Here is a 6301-nt window from a genome sequence, read left to right as displayed (position 1 = left end):
CTCCTGGATGATGTGGGCAACAGTCAATACGAACAAAGTGGGGGGGGGGGGGTTAAGAAGCGATGCTACAGCGTGGGCATGCTTGTGGATTGCTTTTGTCTCACACATCATGCTACGTGCAATCAACTTGAACTTATATTCATTCTAAAGAGTGACCAACAAATAACCGAAATGCTTCTTGGAAATCTTCCCAGGTGCCCCACATTCTCGCCCTTTTATTTTCTTGTTCCTACTACGGGGACCCTGGAATGTCGCGGGCTTATCGGTCGCGGGTTCGACCTATCGCGAGCAACCTCTTTGTGTACCAATGTGGCTATCGCCGAGGTGAGTTTTGGACTTTCGCGGGTATAGCCGGACGTACCGTGTCATTGTCTGATGCTGTGGTGTGGGGGACGAGGGGCGCACCTCAACCGTTCCCGCGGACAAAGACAAATTCTCCCCATCCCATATAAAGACTGTTGTGGCAAGTGCTGTTCGCGAGCAGGATCTATTAATGGCGGTACGGCACACGAGGGGGTGGGATGGCAACACCACGCCCGGCCGCCTTTGCCTCCCCGGTGGGGATGTTTACACACCACACCAGGTAGTGATTTGAGGCTGAGTCGACCTAGGGGAGCCCCAGGACCGATTCAGATAATCGTCACTGGTGTTGGCTGTGTGAGAGGGATCGAATTCGGGTCGCCCGGGTTCGTCTACACCCACCGCTCTCCACGCGACCGCTCAATCATCACGCCCGCACTTGCGCCTGCAGGGAGGGGGGGGGCTACCTGCAAAACAAATCCGTGCCACCGAGCCCAGAATGAGCTCATCCCTCCATCCCCTTGCGAGCATCCAGGCCTGCGAGGGGTAGACAATCAAACACTCCGGGTGGTAGAACTGGAAGCAGATTTCCCTTCAAGCCCAACGTTTTCAGTTCAGTGAGAGGGTTGAAAACTCCGGCCTAGAGAGCCTGCAATTGGTTGTCATCCAGATCGGGCCGTGTACAAAAGTGTCGTTATATCGAAGAGCGCTGTCCAAATGTCGCATTTTATATTAAACAATCATGTTGCAACAACAAAACATGTATGCCTTTTTTTTAAAACGAGCAAGTAAACCGTGCCTATACTCTTTGGTTCTTTCGGTAAAGTCACAAATTCCTGCAGTCACGAAAGCTTCAAATCAAGATTAAACCGTGCCTATTTAAGGGATTCAATTATATTGTTACGCTCACGATAGGTATTATGTGCGCGACATAGTCTGAGAAAAAGCATGTTATTTTATAACGTATCCTCCAATTTACGTTGGACATCTCCAGAAACAGTGTCCCACTTCGGCTGCGTCTTTATATCGTCAATGTCACCACCATCCCCCGTCTTTGATTGCGACATCAGATACCGCGTAGCCACCACCGAAACAACTCGAAACCGCCTCGTTCCATTACATCACTCCGGATTTTTTGCTTTGCCCTTGGCGCCTCGTGTAGAACGCATCATTACAACCTGTCTGTCGCCTCCAAACTGTCCCACATTGAACATCCGAAGAGACCAAACCCCACTTTTCCCAGTACTTAATCCTAAAAATAATTTTAAACAAATCCGTCAAATATTCCCAAGAGACCTCCAAAAACTCCGCAAATTCCGAGCCGCAGATTCCGAATTGCCTCGCTGTTCTTACAAAATCTATATCCGCTATTAAATAAACGAAGTTTTACTGGAATTCCCTTGCCTCTCAGCCCAACTACCTGTTTCAACTATGTATTTCAACTGCGTATTTAAAATATTTCAACTACCTGTTTCAAGTATTTCATCAATTACCTGTTTCAAAAACCTATTTCAACTACCCGTTTCAAATACCTATTTCAACTACCTAATTTAAACTACCTATTTTAACGAGCGGGCTATGCAAGATCTAACTGCGCTTCCCCCGTCCCTCCTTTCTCCCGACTCACTTGTACTGAAATAGCTACGGATGGTTTTAACCCATATTGACGACTATATTTACCCAATAATGTCAGTGTGTAACGCGCGTGACGTCACTCCACGTCGATCAGCCCCCCTCATGAACTGGTTACGTCCTCCACATGGACCCTGCCCCTCATTAATAATCATGAACGGGTGACGTCACTCCGCATGGAGAACCCCCCTCATTAATAATCATGAGCGGGTGACGTCACTGAACATCGAACAGCCCCCCTCATTAATAATCATGAACAGGTGGGGTCCTACACATGGACCCCCCCATCATTAATAGTCATGTCGGGTGACGTCACCCCGCATGGAGCACCCCCCCCCACATTAATAATCTTGAGCTGGTGACGTCACTCCACATGGATCACCCCCCCCCCCCCATTAATACTCATGCACAGGCGATGGCACGCCATATCGAACAGCCCCCCTCATTAATAATCATGACCAGGTGACGTCACTCGACATGGGGGTGAGTTAGGGTCACCTCCTCCACCCTCCTCAGCGTCAACTTACAACCCTCACTACAAAGGCAGAACCCTCACATCACGCTATCTCCGTCACGCTATTGAGACATCAAAGTAAAAAGGAGGTCATGATGAACAAGGGATAACCATTAAATGAAATAAGTCTCTCACTGCGGCCTTACAAATTGCACACGAATGAATGCAATGAATATCACGTCGCGGTCTGCTTTTCGCTTGCAAGTGTCAGATTTTCTGCAATACACCCGTCTTTGGACGGGCAAAAGGCTCGTACAATAATATGTAAGCTATAACTATATATGATTGTAGTTGCACCGTGTATTGGGTTTAGAGGAAGACAGTCTCCCAGTAACAGTATTAATAACAATATGTAAAGGTACAATACTCACAATTAAGTGATCGTGCGTCTTGCTTTCATGCCGGTCACATCGCTCTTGGATTTCCTCAAAGCAGTTGGATCGTGCAAGTTTCTGCTGCTTTGTTGATGCGATAGCCAGATGCGTTTGTTGGGCTTGGTCCATGGTAGACCGCAGGTATTTTTTCACGAATAATTATTTAGAATATTGTTTCTTAACATTTTTTTACTTGTTTATCTGTTGATTCGGGGCTCCCTTGTGGCCGACTGGGGCTCCATGTGTCGCATGACGCTTCTACATACCCCAACCGGAGCAGCGCGCCTGGTTATTTACACTCCATCAACCGTTTCCAATCACTTGTCGCTCCGAATGCATACAGTTCAGCTGCTGTAACCGCACGAAACTTATTTTGTTTCATCGCTCGATCGTGTTCGCTTCTCCTCGCGATCTCCGATTAGAACGTTTGGCTACAAACGGTGCGAAAGAAGTTCAACATACATGCATGTATACCTTTGGTTCATTCGGTAAAGTCACGTAGGTGGAAATAAAAGAAAATAAATCACGACATTTTGATCGCAACACAAGCAATCATCAAGTGAGACAGTTACAGCGTTGTGTTTTCACATCATAATCATTGTCCTCACTGTAACTGTTTCATCTGATGACAATTGATTGTGTTGCGATCGAAACGTCGTGATTTATTTTAATCTAATTTTATTTATTTATATTTTATTTCCCCATACATGACTTTACCGAAAAAAACAATGAGCATAGTAATTTCTGCAGTCACGAAAGCTTCAATTCTAGATTAAGGCTCGATCTGTCTGATTGCGCTGTGCAAGACCAACCGTAGCGCGTTGTGTTTTCACGTCATCATCATTGTCCTCGCTTACCCAGGAATACCTCACTGTAAGGAAGTAAGCACATTTTAAAAATGCGAAACTCTTATAACCTAGGGAATATCGAGAGTGTCGAGACTCATTTCCAGGAGGGTCTTGCCAAGTTTTTTTGTAATGGGGGGGGGGGGGGGGTCGGGGCGATGTTGCTGTGTGTATAATCCAAATTGCGTTATTTTCAAGTATTTATCTCAGCATTGGGATCATTTGCCCAATGCCAGTCGCCTTGTTTGGCTTTTAGCTATGGGGGCAAAATACACTGGAAAATCCGAAGGACAACACAGAAGCGGGGGAGAGCATACAAACATCACAGAGTCAGACACCCTGTCTGTGTGGTGAGTGAATGAGCGTGTTGTTGTAACCGACAGTGTGGTCATTGGACACAGTGCGGTGGATGAGACAATATCAGCCAATTTCTTTTTTTTATTGCCCGAGTCCTCAATATAGGTGGAGGACGTCACGAGTGAGGTTTCGTTGGAATAGTGACCATGGTAGTAGCGATAGCAGAGTGATGATGCGACTGGCGAGAGATAGACTGGAGTGAATCAGTGAGTGCTGAATTCAGGTGTGGTTTAATCGAGAGACACGTGATTAAATGGAACCCATGTGTGTGTTACAACTCAGAGCATGGGGCCAGTGGCGATGCAGTTGCATAATGAACTACATGGAGGAAAACTGTCCACGTGGGGATCGCATTCGACGATAAAGATCTCCGCTGTGCCGCCGAGGACACGTGGCAACAACGTAAGGAGAGGCTTACCACCAAGAAGACCCAAACATCACCCTCCACCACCATCACGTACCCTTGCCCAGTGCCGGAATAACCTCGTGCGGGGCCTGTAGCATATGTTATAAAGGGGCCCTACATAAATATAAACACATAAATATTAAAATACAATTGTTTTACTTACATATTAAAGTAATTGTATTTTTCCATTTGCTATACAGCCAGATACTACGACAAATCGCTAACCTTAAACACCCAGTCGTTCATAAAAGTTAAGGTACTATATTAAAAGAGCAAGTGCAGAATCACTGAATCGGAATTGATAGCTTGAAAGCATTTAGCGCGGGGCCCTTGAAAGAGCGGGGCCCGTAGCACGTGTAGCTGCTTTTGCTACGAGGATAGTCCGGCAATGCGCTTTCCCACAATGCAGCAGAATCTGCGGCTCTCGGATTGGCCTCTTCAGCCATCTGGAGATCCACAAACGGGACCCACCAGGAGGGCAGTCATACTTGATCCCGAGTGATCGCCGATGACAATGAGTTGCTTAATATTCCTTGAAAATTACGGGGAAGATTTTACTAAATATATTTTATGCAACCAACCACAGGTTTTTCACCATCCGTGACGGGAAACTGAGGTTTGCATAACAGCAGGGACTGCGCCCTGTTCCACTCTTTTGTAATGTCACTACCACGTGCCTGGGTCTTGATGGTCCGGGATACAGAGGTTGCTTCAACTGCAGTTTACACATGCACTGCTGGCAGTGCATCATCGATTCGTGAATTGAACTGTGCCCCGAATCGGTTGAAGGGGAGGCAAATGCTACAGCCGCCATGCAACGAATCGATCTACACCCTTAGATCAATTGGAATGATGAATGTAATGGGCTGATAATTTTCCACTCAAGGCGGGTACTAAAACTAAATTAAACAATTTAGTATTTTAAAAGGTAAGGCCCACTGAGCTATATAGCTCTTTTTCAGAATCGACCTGGCCGAAAATGACAGTCTAATGAGGTGGCACATGATGTGCAAATTAAACACGTATTTATAAATGTGGAGTGAAAACCCGGAAGATCCGGAGAAAAATCCACATGATCACGTGGAGAACAACACCAACTATACAGCAGGCGTCATGGTCGGCATCTAACCCACGACCTCCTGTATACCAGGCGAGGTAGTTAACATCTCGCCACCGTGGCCCCCCATTGTGGTGAGGTATGGTAAACTGATAATGCAGCCGCCGTGACTCATAAAGTGTGCGGAGGGCTTTCATCTAGTAGTGGATTGTCAACGGGATTTAAATCAACGTAATTCTATGACCATGCACGGAGATGTCTCGTACAAAAAAAAGCACCAGAGGACAATGACTCTGTAAACAAAATATCAGAATCAAAATATAACTTCACCTTGGGTTTTCCAATCACGGAGAGTCAAAAAAACAATTCAATCAACGTACATCATCGGTCTTTGGCAGGGAGAGATGATGACTCGGTAGTTGAGACTTGCGTAAATGAGAAAACGAGCCCAGGGAGCAACGTTTACCGTGGAGATGGAGCAACAAAATCGGCTCGCGTGCAGACGCCAGGTGGATTTGGTGCATCGCGAGACAATGAGGGATGGCGACGACTTGGGAAGACCTCCACCCAGCCGTGGTTGATGATGATGGTAATGACGATTATGACTATACCAAACATGCCATCCAATTCAGGAACACTTAAAAATTAGGCAATGTCCAACCTTTGTTACAAAGCAGAGCAACAGTTTAACACGTATGCTGTCGCGACCAATATCATCCATAATACAGGTTTATTGGCTTAGAAAATCTAAATGCGTCGTTAAACCCGCTAACACCCGACACAGCCAATTAGTAAGGTTTGTAACGTAAACAGAAC

Source organism: Lethenteron reissneri, chromosome 63 (genome assembly GCF_015708825.2).
Source record: "Lethenteron reissneri isolate LAM-NWPU_2019-01 chromosome 63, ASM1570882v1, whole genome shotgun sequence".
Lineage (NCBI taxonomy): Eukaryota > Metazoa > Chordata > Hyperoartia > Petromyzontiformes > Petromyzontidae > Lethenteron > Lethenteron reissneri.
The sequence above is the reverse complement of the archived record's forward strand: the minus strand, read 5'-3'. Positions refer to the sequence as shown.